This window comes from Hevea brasiliensis, chromosome 6 (assembly GCF_030052815.1).
Source record: "Hevea brasiliensis isolate MT/VB/25A 57/8 chromosome 6, ASM3005281v1, whole genome shotgun sequence".
In the NCBI taxonomy this organism is placed as follows: domain Eukaryota; kingdom Viridiplantae; phylum Streptophyta; class Magnoliopsida; order Malpighiales; family Euphorbiaceae; genus Hevea; species Hevea brasiliensis.
The window spans coordinates 71,696,046-71,710,208 of NC_079498.1; positions in this window are offsets into that span (position 1 = coordinate 71,696,046).

The following is a 14,163-nucleotide window of genomic DNA, read 5'->3' on the forward strand; positions in this document are numbered from 1 at the left end:
CCCACTGGGTTATTACATCCACTACCAATACCAGAATGGAAATGGGAGAGAATAACAATGGATTTTGTGATGGGACTTCCAAAGACACAGAAGAGTCATGATGCAGTATAGGTCATTGTCGACAGACTGACTAAGTCTGCTCATTTTCTACTAGTCCGAATGGACTACAGTTTAGATAGATTGGCCAGGTTGTACATCGATGAGATTGTGAGACTTCATGGAGTGCTAGTATCCATTATATCAGACAGAGATCCTAGGTTCACTTCTAGATTCTGGGGTAGTCTTCAGAGAGCCCTAGGAACTGGATTGAACTTCGATCGCATTCCACCCAGACGCATGGCGATCTAAGAGAGTAATTCAGATCTTGGAGGACATGCTACGGCCTTGTGTGATTGAGTTTGAGGGCAGTTGGGATACACACTTGCCTTTGATTGAGTTTTCTTACAATAACAGCTACCAATCTAGTATTGGGATGCCTCCATATGAAGCTTTGTATGGCAGAAAATGTAGAACCCCATTGTGTTGGGATGACGTGGGTGAAAGAAAGATAATTGGACCCGAAATTGTTCAACAAACTGAGGAGAAGATCAGGGTGATCAGAGGTCGACTTAAGACTGCATCAGACCGTCAGAAGTCCTACATTGATTTAAAGAGAAGGGATATTAAATATGCAGTGGGTGACAAAGTATTCCTCAAGGTTTCTCCTTGGAAGAGGATTATGAGATTCGGAAGAAAGGGGAAACTGAGTCCTCGCTTCATTGGGCCATATGAGGTTCTGGAAAGAGTGGGTCCTTTGGCATATCATTTGGCACTACCTCCAGAGTTGGAGAAGATACATAATGTCTTCCATGTGTCTATGTTGAGGAGGTATCGATCATACCCATCTCATGTACTACCAGTAGAGAAAATTGAAGTGAATCCAGACCTCACATATGAGGAGGAACCCATAGAGATTCTGGCTTATGAGGTGAAGCAGCTACGGAATAAGCAGATACCGTTGGTAAAAGTGCTGTGGAACCATCATTCGGGCTAAGAGGCTACTTGGGAACGAGAGGAGGACATGAGGAGACAACACCCACAGCTGTTCAGAGATTGATACCAGGTAAAATTTTGAGACGAAATTTATTTTAAGGGTGGGGGGGGGGGAGAATTGTAACACCCCCATTTGTATAGCCTAGTATATTTCACTATTCCAGTGACCGGAATCGGATCGGACAATTAAGGGGATTAGAACCACACTTAAGACAACTAGATAAGCTATAAACACAAATAATTAGTAATTGCCAATTAGTTAAGTATAAACAAGAAAAATCGAACATAAGAAGTTAAACGAGCTAAGAGTCACAGCGATGGGTGACCTTCTCGGGAACGACTGCGAAGTCGATTTAAACTCAAATTTCGAACCGTAAAATGTGACGCTGCGGTCCTTAGGACCATTATGAACACAGTGGAAAAGAGAAAATCATGAAAAAGAACTATTAAGCCAGTCAAATAATTAGGTCAGGGAGCTGGAAGAAATATTGAATTATTTGCAAACCGGGTTGAACCGGCGAGGGGTAATTTGGTCAATTGACCCCAAGAGCTGACTCCTAATCTAACTGTCAAATAAAATTGGAGAAAAGAAAATTTCAGAGTCGGGAATTAAATTAAAGAACTAATAGAAAAATAAAAGAAAAAAAAAGAGAAAATGAAAAAGGTGTAGGGAGATGACATCATGCATGACATCATGCATGATGCAATAAATCCCATAATTAATAATTTGATTAAAATAATTTTTTTTGGCCTTCTATAAGACAAAATACTTAAAAGAAAAGAAAAAAAAACCATTTGGTCTTCTCATCCAAATTGCCGTCTCCCATCTTCCTCACTTCTCCATGGTTACACCTCCATTAAAGCTTGCACTCAAGCTTAAGTTTATTCACTCAACCCTAATAGCTTCCATAAAAACCTCATTAGAGCTTGTTTTAGTCACTTGAGAAGAAGATTGAAAGAGAAAAGAAACACAAAAGATAGAGATTTGAAGGAATTGGAGTTCTAAGAAGGGTTAGCAAGCAAATTTGATAATTTTAATTTGATTCTTACATTTCTAACTTATTGAGCTTGTAAATAAACTTTAAATGAAAAGAAAAAAAATTGTTGAGGGACCATGACTGAAATTCGGCCAGCATGTGTATGGAAGTATATTTGTATGGTTTGATGGATTTGAATGAGTTTATGGACCTCCATTAGTTGAATGATTATAGTTAAAAGCTTTAAAATTAGCTAAATGCAAAGATATTGTGAATTAGGGTTTTGGGACACTTAGGGTTAGAGACAAAAATGTGAGAAACTTGAAAATGATGTCTTGGACCTAATTTGAAGTGGGAAATGGTCAATGGTGACCAAATGAAGTGTGTTGGAATGGTTAGAGTTAAGGCCAAATTCGGATGAAGTGTGGTCATGCTTCTGGCAGCATGACCAAGTTACCTTTGAGGGACCCAAAATGAAAATTTTCAAGTCCAATTGGTATGAGACCAATTGGGAATGAAAATAGACACTAAATGACACAATTTTCATTTAGGAAGCATGCCAAAAAAGTGACCAAAACCTAGTGAACAAATTGACCAAACTTAAAAAATCACAGTCTGCCTGTACAAATTGACCAAATGAATAGTGTTTGTTCATTTGCCCATAACTTGAGCTAGGCAGGTCTAAATGACTAGAAATTTTACCAGTGGTTATATGAGATATATACCTAAAACTTTCATGAAGAACACAAACCCAAATTCTACCAGTAACTAAGTCATTTGGCCACCCCAAGTTGGTGACCTAAAACTGCCAACACCAAAAATTGCCCAGAAAATCTGGATTGAGTCCAATCCGGCAGCAATGGTTCAAATGGCTATAACTTGAGCTATAAAACCCCAATTAGAGTGATTCAAAAAGGAGAATAAACTTAAGAAATTAGGGAAAATTTTCTATGAAGAAAGTTTTGCCAAATTCTAACAGTAAAGTGACCAATGGAACAGTACAACCTAAGGCACCAAAACTGAAAATTTGCAATTTTGCCTAAAGGACTGAAGTTTTGAGAAAATGACCAAAACCAACAAGTTTGGTGATCAACATGTGGTATGTGGGTGAAGTTGGAGTTCCCATACCTATTAAGCCTTAGAAAGTCAACAAATTAACTTGAATAGTATAGTGAATAGTAACCCCGAAATACAAATTTTAAAGAACGTCGAGTTTAGCAGATATAAGCTAGATAAAAGTGAAATTGAATTTATTTTTGGATTTATGCTAAGTTATGGTACTGAAACACTGTGAAACTGTGTGTTTCAGTTGAAAAAGACTTGGAATGTCTGAGAGACTGAGTTAAGGCCTAGAGGCGACCTACTTCAGGTCTGTGCACAATAATTCTTGTTTAAATATTTTATTCTTGAAAATTTGACTTCTGTGACTAATTATGTATTGTGTTGCCATCTTATAATCGCAAATATGACTTTGGAAATTGATCAGATTTCTCACAAATTATTTGATTAAATTGTTTTGAATTGATTTTGTGTTCACACTTAGCATGACAGTGCCTTATTATTCCTCCTTAATTTATGGGGTGAGATCGATTATTTTTCCTCCCTCTCTGGTTTACCAGTTGAGGTTGTAGATCGGATGAGTACTCATTAGCTAGCTAGCCACCTCCCTCATTGATTTCGATTAGTGGGGTTGTAGTTGCTTTGTCGTGGTGTATAACACAGCATTGATCAGAAATTTTGTGTCATGGCTTAAGTTGTGTATGACTTGGCAACACTGTATTTATTAAATTATTTGACTAAATTGTGTTATTATGAGTTTTGATAATTTGTGAAATGTGGTTGAGAAATATTTAAATTGTGTTTTGTTAATGAATGGTTTATGTATTGTACTTAAAATTTTTATTGTGCACCACTGAGTATTTTTATACTCAGTGATAGCTTATTTTGCTGTCGCAGATAAGAGCAAGGAGAAAGCAGCAGAGTGAGCTGCTATTGAATTGAGGACCACACTGATCTTTTTGTATGGGTATTGTTTTATACCCTTGTAGTTAATTTTGATGTAAACACTGTAATGTTTTATGTATCAATGTAAAGTTGAGCAGTTGTATAATAAATTGTAATAATATTATTTTTGGATTTTCTTCTGTAAATTAAGATTTATGTTTGTGAATTTCATACTATTTGCACTGTGGATGGAATGAGGAAATATTTTAAGTTGATAAATTGTTGGTTGAACTGTGGAATGATTTGAATTGTGTTGATTTGAGATTATTTGGAGGTTGGGAGTTGAGAAAATTATTGGAAGTGCTTTTTTTCAGGAATTTGAAAGAACTGTTTTCTCCAAATACAAATGGAACTCTGTCAAAATTTTTATAAAATTTACGAAAAAATAATGTAACACCCCTAAGTTCGGTAGTGCGTTCTACTGTTCCGGTGACCAGTGTTGTCCAGACAGCTAGAATGCCTAGAACTACACTTCGATATGCGTGAGGAGACATTAAATAATGAAATATAAGAAAAGAAAATAAAAGAAAAATAAAGGAAAAATAATAGTAAAGAAATGCAACTAAGTTAAGTGAGCCGAGAACCCTAGCGATGGGTGACTGCACCGGGAAGTCACGGCATGGACCGTTGACTAACTCTGGACCACGGAGAACCCTGGAAAATATTTTTAAGACTTAAAGAGACACCTATTGAAGTATAAATATCATAAGAAATATTAAAGAAAAATTAAATAATTAGTACAAAGAAAAGTGAGAAATCGAAAAATGGACAAAACCCGATGTTACCTAAAAATCGGGAATGCAACCCGAACAGGGGCATTGTGGTCATTTGACACCCCGAGTTGTCTTTTGACCTAAATGTCCATTAAAAATAAATAATATTACACTTGGAAAATATAATGAAAAATTAATTTAGGGGTACCTAATGTAAATAGCCAAAAGTATAGACTAAATGGAGTAATTAACACATTTAACATATAAAATGGTTTAATTAATGTGAGTGGACCACTAAGAATTATAATATATATTAAGTGGGCAGATTGCTCCACTAAAACATCGTCTTCAACCTTTGAAGACCATCCATGCTGAAATGAGAAGCTTGAAATCCTCCATGGCCGTTTTGCTTTAAGCTTCATCAACCTCTTCATTTCACCTCCAAACACCTAGGTTGCTTCATTAAAATTTATCCCCACATCACAAGGAAGAGTTTGATAACAATTTCAAGAAGTTTTGGTGAAGATTTAAGAAGTCTCATCCATAGGTAAGTTTGTGTTTTTGAATATTGCTTTGTTAAAGTTTGTAAGCATGTTATGGGTGTTTGAATTATGAAGAAATTTTGGAGGTTTGATGTTGAATGGGAATGTGTAATTTTGGTAGCCATGGAAATACGTTGAAGGCAGGTTATTTGTGCTTGTAAATGGTGAATTAAATGATTGATTAAATGTATACTGTGTAGGAAATTGTTTAGGTGATGTATACTTAGTATATGTAAATGTAAAATGAAATTTAAAACTTGGAAAGTAATGGAATGTAAGTGTACCATTGTGGCAGTTTGCTAACTCTTGAAGAATGCTGGAATTCATGCTTGGTTTATGGAATAATGATGTTAAAATGTGTTGGTTGTTATGGCAGTTTGAATGTATGTATAGTGGTGTGAAGGTTGGACATGTGAATGAGCTTGGTTATGGAGTTAAATTATTGTAAATTTAGTTGGGCAAATTCTGCACTTGATGGTGCACGTTGAATGTAATGGTAAGCTACCAAAACGACCTATAATGTGTTGTGAATTATGTTTAGGTCATGGTACAACCAGAATTTGTTTGAATGTTAAGTTTGGTGAGTGTTAAAAGTGATGTTCGATATGTATGCAAGAATTGCAATAAGGCAGTTTGTGTTTTAGGCCTATAACTTTAAGTGTGTGGCTCCAATTGGTATGAGACCAATTGGAGGTGAAACTAGGCACAAAATTTGCCAACTTTCATGAAGGAAGCTTGCCAAAATTCTGCTTGCAAGGTAGCTTGAAAAATGACCAAATCCGGATTAAGTGCAAATGAGGCCTGAAAATTGACCATTTGGGCAGCAGTTAGTGTTTAGGCCATAACTCACTCAAAACAGGTCCAATTGACCTGAAAATTTAACCATGAATAGTTAAGACCCATATCTACAAGTCTTATGAAGACACCAAAGCCCAGAATGACCATAAGTAAGTCAAACAGCTTGCACAATTCGGGTCCAAAAACTGGCTGAACCTAAAATGACCTAAAGTGACCTAAAGTGACCAATTTTGGTGCAATTTGACCAGCAATAGTAAAATGACCATAACTCGGTCTACATAACTCAGAATACCTGAAATTTTTCCATGCGTGCAATAAGACATAGATCTACAAGTTTGTAGTTTTGACCGAAACCCGAAAACCGAGGGAACTAGGTCGTCCGACTAGGTCAAACAAGTATCCTGGAATCTAGCAAATCGCAAGAATATGCAGTATACACGGAAATGAATTTGGTAACATGTACCAACCCTAAAAGACTATCGAATGTGACATATTAATGACATTAAAACCTAAATTACCTAAAATGTACCAAGGGTCGACATAGTAGGTTGACTAAGCAAATAAATGAATTCAGTGAATTAATTATCAAGCATTATCGTTAGAGACAGTTTAAATGAGTACTGAAACACTTCAAATTGTGTTTCTCAGTTAGCAAAGACTCAGGGAGGGGAAGGAAACACTGAGTCAGAGCCAAGAGACAGTTATCAGAGGTTTGTGCGCAATATTTATTTCTTTTGAAATTTTCAATTGAAATAAATTATGATTATTTATACGTTATTGTTTTAAATTGTGTTTGTGCACAATAAGTATTTCTTTTGAATTTTTCAATTGAAATAAATTACAATTATTTATATGTTATTGTTTTAAATTGTGTTTGTGCACAATATTTATTTCTTTTGAATTTTTCAATTGAAATAAATTATGATTATTTGTACGTTATTGTTTTAAATTGTGTTTGTGCACAACTAGTTTTTAACTGATTTTGTTTTGAATATTTCATATGATTAAATGACATATTTTTCTTATGTATTATGTTTAACAAGCATTGGATTTAATTCAATGATTATTGAAATTGTTATAGTATGTATGAATTTAGCTTTGTGAAATGGTATTTCCACAAGTATTAAGCATTGTTATGGATTGAATAAATTATGGTTTGTATGAAATATTGTGATTTGAAATTGTTTTGATTCACATTTGGCATGACACTGTTGATATATTCCTCCCTCTTTGACTTATTAGTCTGGGGTGAGTGTGATTATGTTCCTCCCTCTTTGACTTCCCAGTCTGAGGTGAGTGTGGATGAGTACTCATTATTCAGCTAGCTTCCTCCCTCATTGATTTCGATTATTGGGGTGAGTGTGTCTTGTCGTGGTGTACAACACGGCATGTGTGGAAAAAAATTGTGTCATGGCCTAAATTGTGTTATTGATTTGCAAAACGGTATTATTCAGTTATTTGATAGAATTGTGTTATTGATTTACAAAACGGTATTATTTAGTTATTTGATCGAATTGTGTTATTAATTTGCAAAACGGTATTATTCAGTTATTTGATCGAATTGTGTTATTGATTTGCAAAACGGTATTATTCAGTTATTTGATCGAATTGTGTTATTGATTTGCAAAACGGTATTATTCAGTTATTTGATCGAATTGTGTTATTGATTTGCAAAACGGTATTATTCAGTTATTTGATCGAATTGTGTTATTGATTTGCAAAACGGTATTATTCAATTACTTGATCAAATTTGTGTTAGGTGAATTTTGTAAATTGTGAAATGGAATTGTGAATCATTTGATTTGTGAACTGTCAATAAAAGATTTATATATCGCATTTCAAATTGTTATTGTGTACCACTGAGTAAATTTTACTTAGCGACAGCTTTTCATTACTGTCGTAGGTAGACAAACTGACAGGGCAGTAGACTAGGCTGCTAGTACATTCAGCGAGAAATCATCGGGTATATTGAGTATACCATATTCTGCATTTTATATTGTAATGTATGTTTACTGTATGTATATAGTGTTCTTGGTTTTGAGCAGTTGTAAATTAAAATTGTACATTAAAGTTGTAAAATAAATTATGAGTTATTTGGACTTGTAAAAATTGTATTATATTTCTTGTATCTCAGTCTTTGAAAAATTATTGTGGATTTGTGTTGAATTATGCTAGAGTTTGAGATTGAGAAAAATATTGAAGTGCTTTTTATAGGTTTTTGAAGAACTATTTTATCCAAATTACGGAGGGCACTCTGCCAAAATTTTTTTTTACAGAAATTACTAATAGTCTAAATGTGTTAGTTAATTCACCTCAGTTCAAAAAGGTTTTTAACACCTGTAAATAGTGCTCACCACTGTAAAAGAAGTAAGAAAAGTTTTTTGAAAATCCCTTGTAGTGTATTTAATGGGTTATCAGTAGGCGAAGTTGGTAATTCATTAGGTATACTACGGGATCATGTTATGCCTTACAGAGGGGTAGGGTGTGACATGTTTTAATGGTATCAGAGCTAGTTTTTTAAATTTTGTTTTCACATGTTACTTGAATATTCTTTCTTCATAGCACAACTGCTCAATATCATTTTCTGATACATACAGTACATTACATTATAAATATGCACTAACGGGAGGAAATCTCCTTGTGTTATTTGTTTAGGAGGTCTAAGATCCTCGCATTGACTATGGAAGAGGGTGATCGTTCAGTCGATCAATCTATAGATGCTGAGGTGCAAGGGGATGCCCCAGCCCTACATAATTGTTAGTAGTATGCCCTAGAGCATATCATTTAGTATGTATCTTGTACATATTTTTTTAGTAAAAGGCATTTCCACTTTTTCGTTTACATAATATATTTATGTGTAATAGAAAAGGTCCATTGATATTTTGTTAGAAATATTATTCTTAAGTTGTTAAGAATATGAGTGACAATATTTCTAGCACGAAGTATCATAAATAGGTTCACAATAGAGGATACTTCATACTAAGGACATGACTTATCCAGAAAGATTGTATTCATGTTTGTTCCCAAGTTATTTATATGAGAAATAAATAAGATGGAATGATCAGTCTCATGCCATATAACAAACATGATAGGCACTTATAAATGATAAATAGGCCGAACCAGTGACACTTATGACAAGCACATGGAGTTTACTCTTGTCAATGTTTTGTCATAAATCATATCAGTGCATATAATCTTTAGACCTGAGATAGCACAGTTATCTTGTATATAGGTAGTTTGAGTTTGATACTGCTTTCATACTTGTACTATGTATGGGTATATGGGCATGTGTTGGCTCCTACTAGTTATATATGGAGGTAGGTGTTGATCAAGATGGAATTTGTTCCTCTAAGTAAATAGAGATAAAATCCTATGTTCATTTAATTATTCTTGATGTTTCAAGTTCCTGGCCAGGACAGATAGATTTATTCAGAAAAGAGTTTCTGATGAGAAAAATCTTTTAATCAAGAACTGGAATTAAAAGAGAACATAATATTCATAGCAAATGGAGTTTGACATAAACCATGACTCCAGCTTGAGTTGGGATTTTGTAACAGAGAGATTCTAGTGCATGGTAACATATGATTATAGGTTCATATAAGGTAAACCTTATTACTAATTGGGTGGCCTTGGCATGCTATGCTAGGTGTTAACCATGGTCTATGAGGTTCATAAAATGATTTAGAGAAATCATTTATGGTAAGAAAGAGTTCTGATGATATTAAGAGTTGATATCATGTCTCATTGCCAATTAGTGATGAGCCTAGTAAGTTAGACACATACACAAGTTATCACCTAATTAAATATGATTTAATTAATTAATTAAAGAGTTTAATTGATTACTTAAATAGGTTTGGTTTGCAATTAGATTGCAAAGTCCCTAGCATGACTTGAAACCAAATCTAGATTATTGGATGTATAGTATAAGTTAAATTTATATTTAAAGTGTTTAAATATGAATTTAATTAATAAGAAATTAATTAATTAATTTATATTTGATATAAATTAATTAGAAGAAGAGAAATAATTATTTTGGGTTAAGAACTCAAAATTAAGACACAGGGGCATTTTGGTCATTTTGCAGTGTGACACGTGGCACCATGAGATGGTGACACATGGCATAACACATAAGCTTGCCAAATGTTTTTTTTAATCATGTAAGATGATTAAAATCAAGATTAAATATAGGTTTGACACTTAGCACAATGTGATTGGGTCACTTAAACCTAAAGCTAATCAAAGGGTGACATGTGGCAAGGGTTTAATGTGTTAACCTAGCTATTTAAGTGTTGTTATGAGAAAATAAGATACAACCAGCAGCCACACTCCTTTGTCACGCCATTTTGCAGCCCTCCCTCTATTCTTCTTCATCTCTCATCAATTCAAAGAGATTAGCCATCAATCTCTTGAATTAAGAACACTAGAAATTGTTTCTAGTGTCCTGTTTACATTTCTAATCTCTTAAAAGGCAGAACTTGAATTTCTAATTAATAGAAAAGGCTTTAGAAGCTGTTCAAGGGCTGCCATAGGTGTTCTTGGTGTGGACAAGCTAGAGGGACAACATCTGGTGTCCTGAAGACGAATCTCAAAGGCGCAGACATGCCGCAAAGGCATCAAGATGTTAGTGTAATCGTTCTTGATTTAATCTAGGGTTCTAAAATTAATCTGATTAATTTTAAAATCTTAAATGGTAAATACAGATCCAAAAACATATTAAAAGAGTTTTAATATGTTGTTTATCATTGAAATCAAATAGATAAAAATAAATCTTGCATGATGCATGTGACCCTAGGTGAAAATTTTTGAATTCAATGGTATAAACTTGTGTTTTTCACGCTTCCGTTCCTACAATAATGTCAGTGGTTCAAAGAAGACCAGCCTTCAGCATCAGCTTCCTCGCTTCGCGCTCAGCAGATGGCTGTAATGTTCCAACAAATGGCTGGTAATGTGCCTACTCAAGCCCCAATACTGACACCAATGGTACAACTACAATCTTCTGCTAGACAATATGCCAAATTGATGAAATATGGGGCTACAGAGTTCAAGGGGACAGTAGATCCTCTAGAGGTAGAACAGTGGTTAGAAAGGATGGATAGGGTATTCAAGAAACTGCACTGCACAAAGGAGCTCAGATTTGAATACTCGATTCTGTACTCTGAGGGGATGCTTATGACTGGTGGAAAACCATTCCCCACAGTTTGGTAGAACCTGCAGTACTAACCTGGAGTGACTTTCTCAGGAAATTCAGACAAAAATATGTCCCTGATGCTTATGTAGATCAGAAACTGCAAGAGTTCCTAAGTCTGAAATAGTGGAGTAGATCGGTGGCTGAATATGAAAGGGAATTTTTCCGCCTGAGCTATTATGCAGTAAGTCTACTTTCAACCAGTAGGGAGAGATGTAAGAGGTTTGAAACCGGCTTGAAGCCTAGTATCAGATTACAAGTGGTCGGATTCAAACATAACAACTTCTCTAAACTTATTTCTCAAACACTAGAATTAGAAAGAATTGAATCTGAAGCAGCTTCTGAGAAAAAGAAATCAGAGAAGACAGAAAAAGAGGGAAAGTCAGTAGAACAGAGTTCTAGTGGTCTTACTGGAAAGAGGAAAAACTTTGGGGGATACAACAGAGATAGTAAGAAGTCCGGTAGAGATAGATCTTCTGGAAAGAAACCACCTCGATTCGATCAGCAAACTCAACAGAAACCCAGGAATGCACTGTCAGATCGACTTTGTGAAACTTGTGGTAAACCACATAGTGGGGTATGTTATAAAGCCGTAGGAGCATGTTTTAACTGTGGAGAGACTGGCCATTGTGCTAGGGATTGTGTAAATCCAGGTCGTTCTGGATCATTTACTACACTAAAGGGATCAAGCCAAGTTTCTACCCCAAAGAGTTCACCATCAGTTAGTAGAGGCAAAGGTAGAGGTAGGGGTAGTACACCTAAAAGTCAGAGTACTGTGAATTAGCCAGAACAGGGTGATGCTCCAGCTGGAGTATACGCTATACGACAGAGAGAAGAGACTTAGACTTTTGATATTATTGCTGGTACTTTCTCAAATAGTAACTAAGATATATATATATATGTATTGTTTGACCTGGGGTCTGCATACTTTTATGTTAGTGTTAGAACTATATGTTTTATTGTTATTCCTTTATAGGGGAATAAATTTTGATGCATTAGTGATTAGCCCTTTAAAATAAGGATTGTGATAATAAGTGAAATTAGTTTTGAAAGAGTTTATTGGCGAAAAGTATTTTCTAACACACCATAAATTATAAAGCTAATTGGCGAGCCTACTTAATGTAAGGCAAGAGGACATAAAAGTAAGATGCAGTAATGGAATTGCACTAGATGAGGGCAAGAATGTCACTGTTAGTAATTGTTAATGGATATTGTAATCATAATAAGTTCGAGATATTAGTAAATTCGAAAAGGATAAAAGATAGGAAAATTTGATCTATTGGGATGTATCGTAGTAACTATGTAATGTTCTTGATGTTTATACTGTAAGCTGCAGATTACAATACTGACTTAAGATTATTGTGTAGAGCTACGTACTACCTGATAGTACACCTAGATAAGAATAGTTGCCAACGGCATCTGTTTTGGTATAGTTATGCCATGAAAGAATTTAATTGTTAGAAATAAGTTTGAAAATCCTACTTAGGGATCTAAAACTCAAAGGTTAGAATATCGAAAGGTTATAGTTCAGTACAAAAGAAAGTAAGTTATAGAATATTGACAGATAAAAAGAGTTATGGAAGTAAAAATTTGAACAGTTGGTTCAAATATAACAAAGAAATGTTACGAATGTGAGGAAGACTATGGACTAGAATGGTCAGAGGACCAATGACTAGATAAATGATTCTAACATGACCTCAAGGGTCATTCAAAAAGTACATGAATCGAAATATTAGACAGGACAATAGTAAGAGAAGATTGGTGTTATACAAACAAATTAAATGTTGTATTAGATTGTTAAAAGTCTTATACAAATTCGAGAGAAAGAAGATTATACGATCATATAGAAAGGAGAAAATAAACGTAGGACTGTTGTAAGATGGCTATTGGGAAAAATTTCGTGGACGAAATTTATTTTAAGGGGGGGAAAATTGTAACACCCCTAAGTTCGGTAGTGCGTTCTACTGTTCCGGTGACCAGTGTTGTCCGGACAGCTAGAATGCCTAGAACTACACTTCGATATGAGTGAGGAGACATTAAATAATGAAATACAAGAAAAAAAATAAAAGAAAAATAAAGGAAAAATAATAGTAAAGAAATGCAACTAAGTTAAGCGAGCCGAGAACCCTAGCGATGGGTGACCGCACCGGGAAGTCACGGCGTGGACCGTTGACTAACCCTGGACCACGGAGAACCTTGGAAAATATTTTTAAGACTTAAAGAGACACCTATTGAAGTATAAATATCATAAGAAATATTAAAGAAAAATTAAATAATTAGTACAAAAAAAAGTGAGAAATCGAAAAACGGACAAAACCCGGTGTTACCGAAAAATCGGGAATGCAACCGGAACAGGGGCATTGTGGTCATTTGACACCCCGAGTTGTCTTTTGACCTAAATTTCCATTAAAAATAAATAATATTACACTTGGAAAATATAATGAAAAATTAATTTAGGGGTACCTAATGTAAATAGCCAAAAGTGGAGAGTAAATGGAGTAATTAACACATTTAACATATAAAATGGTTTAATTAATGTGAGTGGACCACTAAGAATTATAATATATATTAAGTGGGCAGATTGCTCCACTAAAACATCATCTTCAACCTTTGAAGAACATCCATGCCGAAATAAGAAGCTTGAAATCCTCCATGGCCGTTTTGCTTTAAGCTTCATCAACCTCTTCATTTCACCTCCAAACACCTAGGTTGCTTCATTAAAATTTATCCTCACATCACAAGGAAGAGTTTGATAAAAATTTCAAGAAGTTTTGGTGAAGATTTAAGAAGTCTCATCCATAGGTAAGTTTGAGTTTTTGAATATTGCTTTGTTAAAGTTTGTAAGCATGTTATGGGTGTTTGAATTATGAAGAAATTTTTGAGGTTTGATGTTGAATGGGAATGTGTAATTT